Here is a 14961-nt window from a genome sequence, read left to right as displayed (position 1 = left end):
GTGCTTTATATCCCACTTCTCCTTTGGGCTATTTGCACCCTTGCCAGGAGGGCTGTGCTTGACTTATTCCAAGTGTGAGCCTGTTAATGTAGATCACAGTGAAAACTCTATGATCCAAGCACCCTGAACTAAGCACTAACACATTATACAAAGGATGAAACACGTTATGGAAATCTTCCATTCTTTACTTCATTCTATGGTATCAAAATACTGTGGCCACTGACATCTTCAAGACCTGTGTCATGAATGGAATATTTGGAAGTACAGATTTGTAATCATAGACTAATATATATAAGAATAATCAAGGCAAAATTATTTATTTACTTTTAGTGATAAAGATCAACAGCAGAAAGTACAAAACAATTGTATTATGCCTATTTATAAATAAATATCTCTTTGCATTACTCTTTCCATATAGACAGAATGAAGTATGCATTTTTGTATCAGTACTGCCAGTTCACTTTAAGGAAACCCCTAGCTACTGATCTTACTTCCAGTAAACACACAACAGGCTTGTGTCACTCACGTTTCAGACCGATACTCAAGGAAGCAGGGAAGGAAATTGCTCATGCAGACAGATTTCATGCCACTCTCATTTTTCCAGTTATTTACAGACAGAATTTACTCAAGTGTCTATGTCCTTACACATGATAAGAGTACAGGTAAGACAAAATATGATTTGACAATAACAAGGTATTTATGTTGCTCTCAATGTTGAAAGGCTATAAAGCCTTTTGAGTACTTAAAGTTCATCTTGGATTGCAATGTGGAGTGAATAGCAACAGGGATAAAGAGCCGGGAATCCATTTGATTATCACACATGCCCTATTGCAATTCCAGCAGATGAAGCACAAGAGCACTTGTGTGGGGCTTCTCCAGTCCCCAGGGTGAGAAGCATTTGGGGTTTTTGCCTCTCACCTACCCTGAGGGCTAAGAGGAATCAAATTAAGCTGTTCTCAGAAACAGAGAATAACTCAAAGAAAGAAAATAACACTGAATGGTAAATTTGGTTGGTAGAGGGATTATGAGGTTTTCATTAGGTCAAGCCCTCTCACTCCACCAGACAACCAGTAAGCTTCCACCCCAGAAGACAGTCCTCTCACATACACAAAAACAGAAAACAAGAAAATGACCTGAATTGTGTCATTTTGCTCAGCTTTTATTTCCTTGTTCTATAGTACCATAAAACAGTAACATAGCATAGTAAAAACATAGAAAGATCAGCACAAGCATGTTGCCACAGCCATCACTGTGTCTCTTGAAGTCTGCTGGACATAACAGCCCAGCAGATGGTCATTACTCCATATTCCCCAGCCTCCATCATCATTAATTCAGAAGCAAACCCATTTTAATGGGCTAGGCCTAAAGAACTTATTGTCCTGGCCAAATTAATAGCTTCAGATCTTGCATTATCAGATGTGTTTCAGAAAGACAATAACATTTTAAATTATAATGTGCTGTTTAAAGTCAACTTGAATGTCTTTTCTCACAAACACTAGTGCACGAGGCAAGCTTTAACACCGTGAACCTATTCTTAAACACAGAAAACTATTTTTGGTTTAGTTTCTAGACAGATTTGGCACAAGCATCCTCAATTATCCTGCATCCCACATGATCAAAAGCTCTCTACTCAGAAACTGAAACTGGCACATAGCCTTTTGAAATGCTTCACTTCAACCCTGAAGATTAATAAACTCTCAACACTGGTGCATCCAATAAAAAGGCAGACAGTTATCATGCCTGTTACATAAGCAGCACAATTTTGATGAATAATAAAAAAATTAGGACAAATTGAATCCATAAAAATGTGGAGGAGGTCTTGACTTGGTGGGATGACAGGCACAATTTGAGTGCTATACTGGGGGGATACAGCCTTTTCAGGAGAGACAGGCAAGGGAGAAGAGGAGGAGGGGTGGCTCTGTATATTAGGGAGTCACTCCATGCCACTGAGCTTGAGGTGAGGGACGAAGGGGTTGAGAGCTTGTGGGTTAAAATCAGAAGGAGGACTAACAAATCTGACATCCTGGTTGGAGTCTGTTACAGACCACCCAACCAGGCTGAGGAAACAGATGAGGTATTTTACAAACAGTTGGAGGCTGTCTCAAGATCAGATCTTGTCCTTGTGGGTGACTTTAACCTGCCAGATATCTGCTGGGAACTTAATTCAGCAGAGAGGAGGCAGTCCAGGAGATTTCTAGAGTGCATGGAGGACAGCTTCATGACCCAACTGTTAAGTAAGCCTACTAGGGGTCAACCTCAGCTTGACCTGCTGCTCTCCAACAGAGAAGGGCTGGTAGGAGATGTGACAGTGGGAGGCTGCCTGGGGTGTAGTGATCACGAGTTAGTGGAGTTTTCAATATGCAGGGAGGTAGGGAGGCACTACAACAAAACCTACACCTTGGACTTTCGGAGGGCAAACTTCAATTTGCTTAGGAAACTTAATTGCAAAGTCCCCTGGGCAGCAGTCCTTGGGAACAAAGGGGTCCAGGATGGTTGGACCTACTTTAAACAGGAGCTCTTGAAGGCACAGGAGCTGGCAGTTCCCATGTGCCCAAAGATGAGCCGGCAGGGAAGGCAACCAGCCTGGATGAGTAAATAGCTCCTGAAGGAAGTGGGGGAGAAAAAGAGGGTGTATCACCTCTGGAAGGAGGGGAAGGCTTCTCCTGACGTGTTTAAGGAGATAGCCAGATTATGCAGGAGAAAAATTAGAGAGGCTAAGGCCCAGCTAGAACTTAGGCTGCCACCTCTGTGAAGGATAACAAAAAGCACTTTTATAAATGTATCAGTGCTAAAAGGAAGGGCAAGAAGAGCCTCCACTGCTTACTGGGCCAGGAGGGGAACACTATAACTGATGATGTAGAAAAGGCTGAGGTCCTGAATGCCTTCTTCACCTCAGTTTTCAACAGCAAGGAGGGAGGAGGAGGCAAGTGGCTTCTTGAACTGGGGGATGGGGTCGGGGAGCAGTGTGTTCCCCTGGAAATTCATGAGGAATTAGTTCAGGACCTGCTGAGCCACCTGGACACCCACAAGTCCATGGGACCAGATGGGATCCATCCCAGGGTGCTGAGAGAGCTGGCAGCTGAGCTGGCCAAGCTGCTCTCCATCATTTTCCAGCAGTCCTAGCTCACCAGAGAGGTCCCAGGAGACTGGAAACTGCCAACGTGGTCCCCATCCACAAGAAGGGTGGGATGGAGGAACCTGGGAACTACAGACCTGTCAGCCTGACCTCAGTGCCAGGGAAACTGATGGAGCAGGTTAGCTTGGAGGTGATAAGAGCACACCTGAGGGATGGCAAAAGGATCAGGTCCAGCCAGCATGGGTTTAGGAAGGGCAGATCCTGCCTCTCCAACCTCATCTCCTACTATGATCAGGTGACTGCTTGGTGGATGTGGGGAGGCCTGTGGATGTGCTCTGTCTGGACTTCAGCAAGGCCTTTGACACTGTCCCCCACAGCAAACTGCTGGCTAAGCTGTCAGCCCATGGCTTGGATGGCAACACTCTGTGCTGGGTTAGGAACTGGCTGGAGGGCTGAGCCCAGAGAGTGTCCTTTAACATCTTCATAGACGATCTGGATGAGGGCATGGAGTCAGTCATCAGCAAGTGTGCAGATGACACCAAGCTGGGGGCAGATATGGCTGGGTTGGAGGGCAGAAGGGCTCTGCAGCGGGACCTTGACCGCCTGGACAGATGGGCAGAGTCCAAGGGGATGGGGTTCAATAGCTCCAAGTGCTGGTGCTGCAGTTTGGCCACAACAACCCCATGCAGAGATACAGGCTGGGGTCAGAGTGGCTGGAGAGCAGCCAGACAGAGAGGGATCTGGGGATACTGACTGATACCCACCTGAACATGAGCCAGAAGTGTGCCCAGGTGGCCAAGAGAGCCAGTGGCATCCTGGCCTGCATCAGCAATGGTGTGGTCAGCAGGAGCAGGGAGGTCATTCTGCCCCTGTACTCTGCACTGGTTAGACCACACCTTGAGTATTGTGTTCAGTTCTGGGCCCCCCAGGTTAGGAAGGACATTGAGATGCTTGAGCATGTCCAGAGAAGGGTGACGAGGCTGGGGAGAGGCCTTGAGCACAGCCCTACGAGGAGAGGCTGAGGGAGCTGGGATTGGTTAGCCTGGAGAAGAGGAGGCTCAGGGGTGACCTTATTGCTGTCTACAACTACCTGAGGGGTGGTTGTGGCCAGGAGGAGGTTGCCCTCTTCTCTCAGGTGGCCAGCACCAGAACAAGAGGACACAGCCTCAGGCTGTGCCAGGGGAGATTTAGGCTGGAGGTGAGGAGAAAGTTCTTCACTGAGAGAGTCATTGGACACTGGAATGGGCTGCCCGGGGAGGTGGTGGAGTCGCCGTCTCTGGAGCTGTTCAAGGCAGGATTGGATGTGGCACTTGGTGCCATGGTCTAGCCTTGAGCTCTGTGGTAAAGCCTTGGACTTGATGATCTATGAAGTCTCTTCTAACCTTGGTGATACTGTGTGATACTGTGATACTGTGACTTCATTGATAAGTCATCAGCAAAAGTTTTAATACAAATGGGGAACAACAACAAAAAAAAGAACAGAGGGAATCATTTGTCATGACTAGAGTCACATCATGTCTGACATTTGTTGGACCATTCGTACTGAAAGAAGAATCTCTTCCATAGCAACAAATTGCATAATGGACACTGGTACACTGGAAGTAACTGGCAAATTATCTTTCCAAAGTTATCTGTCCCTTATGGAAAAATAAAAAGTAGGGTTTTTTAAATGGCAGTGTTTTGTAAAGAAGAGGTAGAAAGTACTGAAGATAAATAAAAACACATAACAGAGACAGAACTTGCCAGAGAGACAATATCCACTCCAGGTTGAAATTAAATTGGTCTTTTTCACATGGAACTGAACCATGTTGCCGTAGAATTGCCGGTCTCAAAAACTTCTGCTGATAGTTTAGTTGAAAATTGTCTCTGTGAAATACTATTTTCAATTAAATGCTACTTTCCATCAAAATATTTTTGGCTGAAAAAACTCTCACTGGCTTTCTCAATAGTAACATTTCATGAAGTTCAATGCCTTTCCTTATATAAAAGGCTACAGTCACTCTCACACTGGCACAAAACAAGTAACATTAGTGTTTTAACTTCTATGGAAGGAGATAATTTTCCCTAACTATTCTTGAAAACAGAGCTCCAAGATACATCTCCAGTAACCTTAAACTTCCATTTAATCACAGAAGACAGTAATACTCAAACACAGATATCCATCTTCATTAACCTCACACACCTAAATATGTGGCAAACAAATATAATGCCAGTTGGATTTACCTTTAAGGAACAGTTTGCAGCCATAGCTGAAAGAAAGATGTTAGAGCTGAAATGTTTGCTGAGGGAAGTGCTCTTGGGATGCGACAGGAGGGGAGAGAGAGAAAAGAACGTTTTACTTTTAAAAAGGAAAACAGAGAAAGGAAAGAAAACTCACAGTGATGTCACCTATCATATTCCATGCTTGTGTAATTTTAATTCAAAATAAACTCATTAATCAAGGACAAAACAACAGCTGATGTATTGAACTTAAACAACTGAATACAATTATGCAAACTGGGGTGGTTTTTTTCCTTTTTTTTGTTGAGTTGTTTGTTTGTTTTAATTCCTACAAAGCAAATAAAACTATTTTACAAAAGGTCAAGTGGACAGAACATAATTCTCCCCGAAGGAGAGCAGATGTTTAATATCTTCAAAGTGATGCCCACGCTGATAAAAGCAGTAGCTAATCTTTCTTTCAGAGGCTGAAAGTTTCAATGATTTTTTTTACTGAACAGCTTAGTATAATGCTTTAATGACTGTCTGTCTCACAGGCAAGGTTTCCATTTTTAATAGGACTTTGGTTTGTGTGTATAATCAATAATGCATCAATACTCATCTGTCTTTAAAAACATAAAATGATCTATAGTCCCTTCTCCAGGCCCCACATTAAATCTTTAGCTTAGGAGGAAAGAAGTCACATCTGGTCCCGAAGCTGAGATTCCAGCAGATTTCAGCAACTTTCTATGTAGCAATTTGGTAACATTAGGCCACACAAATATTCATGTGTTCCTCACGAGTCATGCAAGAGGTGTAGAATAGATCAATGCAGTGTTCATTTGAGACTTTTGCAATTCTGGAAACAACTACCTTTCTCCAGACTTACCATCATACACTGAGATGCATAAAATGGAATTTACAAAGACTTGAACGAATGCATTTCAGCTGCTTCTGTAGGGCTTTCCTGTATTGCTTGGCTGATGTCATGACTAATAATTAGCTACAACATAATGCTTGCCAACAGATGCAAGATAAGTCTGAAATCCTGTGAGGATATGCTAAATGTTTAAAAGGTTTTGGAGGCATGAACACAGTCTCTGTGTATCTCATTCAGAAAGGAAAAGGATTATTTAGTTGCATAAATTACCCTTACTGAAGACTACCCAAAAAAACCCAATAAAAAAAACAAAACCAGACCATAATCCAAACCACTAAAACAAACAATAAAAAAATCACTAGAAAGGAACCACTCACAATTGTGTTGTGGCACTGGGCTCTCCATATTCAGGGAAAAATAGCAATGGGAGAAGGTTAGTTTTATTTTTGCTGGATAATTGTGAGGATCATTATTTTACATTATCTGCAAACTTAGAATGCAGGTGAAAATCAGATCACAGATTTAACACCCTGTTTGCCACCATCACAAGGGCATGTTTCTGTCACTGGGGAGTTAATTGCACCATAGCTCATTTATGGCATCATGAATTTTGTATTCAATCATGTTGATGTTCACCAACAGCATATGCATAATGCTCACTTTTGCCATTTTTAGTGGCCACGTGCTTCTCATGTTTGAAAATCCTGCTAAACAGTGGTTTACAGACACAAAGTGGTACAGCTCATCATCTTCTTTGTTAAGTGACAGGGATCCTTTCTTAAGATGGCAGGGATAAAGCAGCTCCTGGAATAGCAAGTGACAAGAAAAGTCTGGAGAAAAATGAAAGTTTTATCCAGTACACATCAGGACACCTCCAGAAAAGTTCACCAGCTTCATCCAAGCTCAAAATAAGCACTCTCAGTTAAAGTATCAAAATACTTCCTGTGTGCAAAAGCAGAGCACCAGCACCTTGCTCACAAGAAATACTGCAATTAAACAGGATAAAAGTAAAAGGAAGGAACAAAAGCACAAACTAAGTGGTAAGAATTCAGATTTACAGAGCTTTTTCAATTAATTTTTTTCAAGCACTTTGTGTGGCAAGAAAGAACAAAAATGTTCCCCCTAGGCTCACTCAGGATTCACACAAACATCCCACTTTCACTGCCCTCTTTGTCAGGAGTCAGAAAAAGAGTAGTGGAAAGTTTGCGGCTGGTGTGATGCAGAGGACAAGCTGTGATGCACCCCACTACCATCCCATACTTCACCCAGGTGCTTTACTGGCATCTCTCAAACCATGTTTCTTTCTGTGGATCCTGTCTGGGGATTCAGGACCCTTTCCTCTCACAAATCAGACTTTTTCCTGTACTTCATCATTCATCTGTCCTCAAAACTTCCCTCTCTGCAGAACATAAAGCCAGTTACAGAGCTTCTCCTGGTTCCATTTCCATCTCTGTCTCCAGGAGAACATGAACACTTCCCAGTGAATTCCTTAGAACTCCTGAGAGCTATGCTCCAACATAAAGCAAGAGATGTTCAAGCAAGTATTAAGCAAGATATCACAGACTTAGAAACTGCATCCTAGTGATTGTAGTGGAAACGGCACAAATGTTTCAGCTTTTGGGTCCCTAATCTGAGGACTATTCTGATTCCCTCCTTTCCCAGAGGAAGCAATTTTCAGATGATTTTTCAATGTTACCCCTACAACGTAGTGACTGTACTGTGGAGACGGTGCTCTTCACCTGCACCACACAATCAGAATGCAGCACACTTCTGAAGTCTATGCAAGATAATTAAGTACACTAGGTGACCCATTCGGAAAATATGAACAAGCCATTCTGTTTCAGCATGCAACTTGTTTTTCTGCTCTGGCCTACACCTGTGACAAAGGAACAATAATGTCATATATCACCCACACCATTGACTAGCCGAACAGGGAAAATTAAGTAGTCTTCAGGACAGTTTCACTGCTCTACAGGATGCTCACCAGAAAACAACAGATGTGCTATAATCACTACTGCCCATTCATTTCCTTTCTGCCAGAAGAAAGCAGCAGTCATCAATTAAGAACCTCTATCTACCCGACACAAAAGGAAGTATATGCTTTGCCTTGGCCATTTGACCGTAACAATAGGAGATGGCAGCAGGAAAGGACTGACCACTCTTTCTTAGCAAGCACGGAGGGGAAGATAGGGGTGAGTGAGCTTATCTGTGTCTACAAATCATACAAAATCCTAATTATATTGTTCTTCAATTTGTCCAGACAATTCACTTGGTAGTTTTCAGAGCAGAAAATCCCAAACATGTGATCAGACAAGAGAATTAAGCAGCATCTGGGAAAGCTGGTTTATCAAATAAGGCCTTTTTAAAAAGCAGTTACAATATTTTTATAAGACCATTAGTCTAAAGGTGTTTAGATTCTCAATAGGACACTGACATAAACTATTTGGATTACTATTTTCAAGAAGTCAAATAAGATCTGTGGATCTTTCTGCTACAGATTACATTCACTGGTCAGCTTCATCAGTCTAAAGTAAAGCAACACCTTTCATACAACTGCCGACAACAGGGAGCCCTAGAGATGGACCTTATGTCTCTCTCAATCTGAGTATAAGCAGCTACAAAGGGTTTGGAGGAAACTTACTAAAAATGCTAGCCTTAATTAAGGTATTAAGCCCTAATCTAGCATGCTGAATTAAACTCCAAATATTCCCACGGACACTGAAATGCAATGGCTCTAAGAACCTAGTAGGCACTTCCCACAGTAGGAAAGCTCTGACAGGACTTCACATTGCAAATGAACCCTTACTTTCTTCCGGTACCTCTGCTCCATTGCATACCAAAAATAGAACCTTCTTACAGTAAAGCTCACACATGAGGAGGCGCTATTCCTCTTCACACAGATTTGCAAGCCCTCATACCATTTAAGACATAGCCTAATCAAAGCACTCAGCGATGTGCAGATGCTCAAGGAACTTTTTTGCGTGTAGTGACTTTAAGCATAAACACAGAGTGCTTTAAAACTCATCCCAGGTTGTGAAAACAAAATATTTTGACCTAATATTGTGTCCTCTGCTACAACAAATGTCATGATTTTAACAGCTGCTGTAGCCCACTTTCATTCTTTCCAAAGATTAGCATAGTCTCAACACCAACTCACCGAAGCAATTAAAACCAGACAATATACAAGTCAAATGGATAGCAGCCAGATACAAACAAATTTCATTATACGTTTCCCTCACCACCCCTGAAAGTTTTTCTGAATTAAAAAAATCTGAAGGTTTAAAGAATCATGTCTCACACGTGAAAATTACTAGTAATTTTTGGTATGGATTCTGCCCAAACTATTAAGCTATTATTTTTATAGAACACCACTTGTCATATTTCAAGTTTATGCTTTTTTTCAATTAAATTAATTCATTCCTAAATGCACTTCATCACTCCAGCTTTGTAGATACAATAATTTTCTGAAGCACTTCACAGGGAATGTTTGGCTGTCATGGATCCTAGAGAACCTTAGGAAATCCTCTGCCTCTTAGGATACATGCATACACGCACATTATCTCAGCTTGATGGCCTGGTTTAGCTTTTCAGATTACTGTGCAAACACATCAAAATCACAGCAACCCAAACCCAGGGCTGAGCAACACATTTGAAATTAAATGAAAATCAGGGATAGGGGAAGGAAATTTGTGCAAGTAATTCCGTTTCTAAGGTCACTAGACAAATACTTCACATGCACTAATTTCAAGCTAAATAAGTATCATTATTTGCTGTGTGAAACCTGTAAACATACAGCCCCTTGAATTTGTGGACAGAAAAAATACACTAGTAATTAACTGTCCCCAAATAACACAGATGATTCGTGTGCCGAATTTAGGTCATGCCAATTATCTTTCTCTAATGCATGTTAAAAACAAGCAACCTCATTCAAATCTTGCTATTTTTAGAAAATATTAAGAGCAAATACTGGTTTCTCAGCCTCTGCAAAATGTTTTCCTGCTTAGAGAGGCTGTGCTTTCTTGAATCCAAACAAAAGATCTCCCTAATGTAGATGTAAACTTCATCTGAATGCTGTGCAATCCTGCTTGTGTCTATTAAAGCTATGCAATCTCAAAGCACTGGATTCAACAAAGAGTTGCCATTTTCCTAGAAAGCAATAAACTTTTAAGCAAAACTCAATTGTCAATACATCACCACAAAATCATATTACAAGCACCACTATCAAGTAGGGTAAAAAAGTTAATTAAGAATTAGTAGTCTAATACAGCATATTAGTCTTCTCTCCACAGCTCAGGTAAGCCAGAGTGGCAATTAACATGATGCAATTTTACTTTTTTTTAATGCTAAATGAATCCATGCTACACTGGTTTCAGCATTAGCAGTGGAATAACCGAAGTAGGTTATTTGTAGGTCATTGAATGCCTAGCACTGAATGCCTGCTTTCTTCAGAAAGAAGAAAGGACTCCTTTGGGTAGGCACCCAGGACCAGGGAGAAACGAAGGGAGAAAATGTTCTTGCCTAAAGCTGCCTTCTTATTTAATGTTTTCTCTAGAGCCTTCTGTCAATCCTATCATGAAAATTTCTGCTCTGTCAATTTGTTTCAGATAATCAAATGAGTGAAATTGGCTACCGCGATTGAGTTACATTTCCATGGCACCCAAATCTGCTTTTCTTATGGTCTCAAAGTTCCCCAAATCCCTCAAGACTTTCAGGTAGTCAGAGTACACAAACAACATTAAGCTCCTAAAGAAACAAGCTACAAAAGATCCATTATTTCTCAAAATGGCATATAGTAACAGGAAATCTAAGGAGAACACAGGACTCCCAGACCTCCTCAGCCCCTGGAAAGATTTCTTCATTTCTTCTTCTACTTCCAAAAATGACAGAACCAAGAAAACAAAACTTCAGCTACTGATCCTTAGCAAAACTCCAGTTACAAGAGCAGGTGCTAACAGCGAAGACTCCCCTTTCCCCAGCTGCTCGGGTGTCACAACATTTGAATTTGTTTAGCATGAGGGCCCATTAGCATGCACATCAAGCAGAGCCGCCATTCTAACCAGGCCTACACAGCACAGCCACCTGTCGTGGATTTGCATACTAAGCAGTCTCCTCATTAAGTGGAGGTGCATTCAAGTAACGTTGCCTCAGCCAGAGCCACAACAAACACAACCTCCTGCTAATAAAAAAGTTACCTGGTAGAGCACTCGACAGGTAAATTAGATGAAGCAAAGCAGAGTCATTTTTCCTCTCTGCTGAATCTGGCATTCTGCAGAAAGCAGCACAGAAATGATGGAGTTAGAGAAAAGACAGAAAGAGAGCAGGAGCGCGAGGGAGCAGAGCTGTGCAGCTCAGCCAAGCGCCACACTCGCCCCGCTTTGTACCCGCTGAGCCGCGCTCGCTGGCCTGCCTGCTCATCCTGCCGCAGCGTAGAGGGGTGAAGCGCAGCGCAGGCTGAATCTGGTTCACATAGGCTAAAGGGTCAGATTTTGAATAGAAATTAGGCACTAATGGGATTCTGAGGATCCCATTAAGGTCTTAGCGCCTCTGTGAGTGCCTACCTACATAGCTTTATCTGTATCACGCAGTTTGGCTGTGGTCGTGTTGCAAGTGTGTAGGCAGAAGAGGGAAGTGAGTTCCCAAGCCCTAAATCTTGAAAGCTTCAGGCCATGCTTTTACTGGAAAATTTTAGGTATGAATTTAACTTAATTATCCTAAATGCCTAGAAATCTCTACCCAAAAGAGCAACAGCAGGACACATTTCTGGCCATGAAAGCAAATCAGAATAACAGATAATCTTCTGAAATCTGTCTGGTACCTGCATCTGATGTAGATGTTTTCACAAGGCCAACAAAGAATGGCGAATGTCCCAACGAAAGTTGTGTTTCTTTGACTGCTTCACAATACCACAGCTATTTAGATACAACTGTGGTGCAACTTTTTTAACTTACCTAAAAAAATTGACAATCCTCAACTTAACGAGGGAAAGAATTTGTTTCCTTTGCTAAATTTGTAACACTTCCCAGCTTTGGAACACCATTTGGAACATCAACCAGGAACTGAACAAGGATATCTTTTTTATTATTTTCATTGCTCTAAATCATTGTTTTGCATTTACCTGTTCTAGAGGACTCCAAGGTTAATTATCCTCTCCTTCTTAGCTATTTCTGTGCTGGAGACTCAGCCAAAGGTGACAGTGAAGAATCCATAGAAACCAAACATCAAATGTTCTTGCACTGAACTTTCATGAAACTACTGAACATAAGACTGTTTGGGTTTTATTCATTTTTTTATATCGCCATAAGGCCTGTTTATATACTTGGGGTGGAAACACTGCACATTCAGCTGCAATTGATTTCCTGTATGGCAAAATACCTCAGGCATTCAGCTGGCTGGGACACTGCAGAGGCCTCTTGCCATCACCATTTTTTTTGAGAGCAGGAATCTCTGCCCCATGCTTGTTCTTGTGCCAGAATAAATAGAGTCCCTGCTGAGGATCCAAGTTAATTTGGTCTAGGGGAGCCAAATCATAAACAGACAAAATCTTATATTTTGAAAATCTGTTTAAAAATATTGATCTACTTTCAACTTCAACTCTAATATAATCATTTCAATCTCGCTAATGTGGCAGAATGTTCCATCTGAAGAAGTTTTTAAATACAGAGACGACTCCACCTGAAAAGTATTTTGTTTGAAAAAACTACAAACCACAAAAAACCCTACCACAAAGTAGCCTTATCCAGTTACTATATTTTCACCAAGAAATCAACACTACTAGGCAAGTTTATAAATTAAAAGGGTCTTTGCCCTTTTGATAATGCTGAGTGACCATTACAATAGCAATTTCATTTTCTGCACTTACATTTTTTTCCGTTCCTAACTGAATGTCTAGAATAGCTGTACTAACATTTCTATGAATCTGAAGACATGGTCAGTCTGCCCAGGTTCCTGAAATCAGACTGAATTCAAATGCCCAACCACCCGAGTATACTCAGACTGTAAATTGAGTTAAATGAAAATACAATGTGAGCTGTAATTACCATCCTACATTGCATTTAGTCTGTGCAAGTTCCTTAGTCTCAAATCCTTCAGCAGCAAAGGATTTAATTTCTACTGCTAGCAAAAGTAATTTAAGAATCTTGTAAAGAGACAGACTAGCAACACAATCACAAAGATTTGAAGACACTTGTACATGTGTGTATGCATGCAGATAGAACCAATGTATGTGTGTAAGTGTGTATATATAGAAACAGATGAAAGTCAGGAAATAACAGGCTGAAGAAACCTAAATACTTTTTTAGGGGCACTCTTGTTCATTAGAAAATTCACCAATAACAGCTTCCTAGTTTCAGATGAAAATTATTAGCCTCTAATTCCCAGAGCACCCAACAACCTTCCAAAGCCACTGAATGGATGACTTCTGACAGGGTCCTACCTGGACACTATACTGTTCTTCTGTCAGCTGGCTTTATCTTTTTCAGGGAAGGTTTCTACAGATCTTAGTACTACCATATTGTATAATGGAACAATTCATAAGGCAAATGATTTTTTCATCTTGTGAATTTTTTACAAATTCAGATAAACATAAGTTTATTTCTCAAACATCTATGTAAGAACATGACACTTTCACACGGGAAACATTACCACACAAGAAACACAAAGAAATTGCTGAATCAATAGATTGATATTTGTCCTATGATTTCTATTCAATCTTTTAAAAGTTGGCATGCTTTAAAATAAACTTAGTTATCTAGAAATGTGCTGCCAGTATTAATCAAAAAAAAGCTTTGCATTCTTAATCACTTTTAGAAAATATATAGAATTGAAGGATCAAATAAGCAATACTTCATGAAGAAAAAGAAATCTACATCCAGAGTTTTAAGCTGATCTGAAGCACGATGGCTGGCTGGCACATTCTGGCACCTGGAGATTTCACTGTAATACTACATGAAAGGCCTAGAAACTTGAAAACTATATTTCAAAACTTAGAAAATCAAAGTTCTTTTTCTAGGTATACTCTGCATGGAAGGCAACCAAAAAAGTTTTCCCTAAGAGGATGGGTGCTTTATGTTATTGTTTTCAAAGTCTTTGAAACCATCTTTACCACAGTTTTCCTAAAGTTTAAATAACACACAGTCCTCCTCTGCTACAGACTAGTGGTCCCAGTGACTGAGATGGCCAGTGAAAGGTGAATATTATCACTTTACTCCAAGAAATCTGTTCCCTCAATCCATAGGTTTGAGCTTTGAAATCCCTGCTTTCAAAAATTTCTCTACTTTGGTGCTGCTAGAAGAAAAGACCAAATAAGCAAACTCAACTATGTATGATTGTGTACCACAATCTTACAAGTGTGAATCTGCTTGAATTGCAGGTTCAAAACACATCTTTTACATCCAGACAACTTCGTCCTTATCACTTGGATCATATTGGGTATCTGACATAATAAAGTGGCGTCAACATATACTGTGGTATTTGAAAACAACAACATATACTGTAGTATTTGAAACCAAACCAAACCAACAGTTCCACATACTGGTCCTCCAAGGAAAGATGAGAATAAAATTGTCAGTAGAAGTTCACATGTGTTAGACAGCAAACCACTGTGCAGGTTGAATCATCACTGTTGATTGACTAAAGCAAGAATTCATGGGACATGACTTTTATGTGCCGGTACTTAAAGCTCAACTTTTCTGGCCATGGAAAGCAGCTTGCCTATTACAGCATTGAGGGAAGGCCACATAATGTAGCATTCTCTCACTGCATGAAGTAACTGTGACGAACAGGCTGCATCTCCGAGAAACAGATTCATTCC

At 41.0% G+C, this 14961-nt stretch overlaps 1 protein-coding gene across 3 annotated transcripts in view; it reads right to left on the bottom strand.

Moving 5' to 3' along the window:
- Nucleotides 1-14961, bottom strand: part of PLEKHG1 (pleckstrin homology and RhoGEF domain containing G1) — a 149734-nt gene that overhangs the window by 126449 nt on the left and 8324 nt on the right. The window contains exon 1 of one of the 3 annotated variants that reach the window (XM_064169389.1): nt 11345-11408. The exons of the other annotated variants lie outside the window; for them this stretch is intronic. The gene's annotated coding sequence lies outside the window, so the exon portion shown is untranslated. Of the gene's footprint in view, nt 1-11344; nt 11409-14961 lie in introns of those variants that run through there. 3 annotated transcript variants of the gene reach the window in all.

Source organism: Pogoniulus pusillus, chromosome 31, assembly GCF_015220805.1.
Source record: "Pogoniulus pusillus isolate bPogPus1 chromosome 31, bPogPus1.pri, whole genome shotgun sequence".
Classification (NCBI taxonomy): domain Eukaryota; kingdom Metazoa; phylum Chordata; class Aves; order Piciformes; family Lybiidae; genus Pogoniulus; species Pogoniulus pusillus.
Note: the sequence above shows the minus strand (reverse complement) of the source record. Positions and strands in the feature narration are given on the sequence as shown.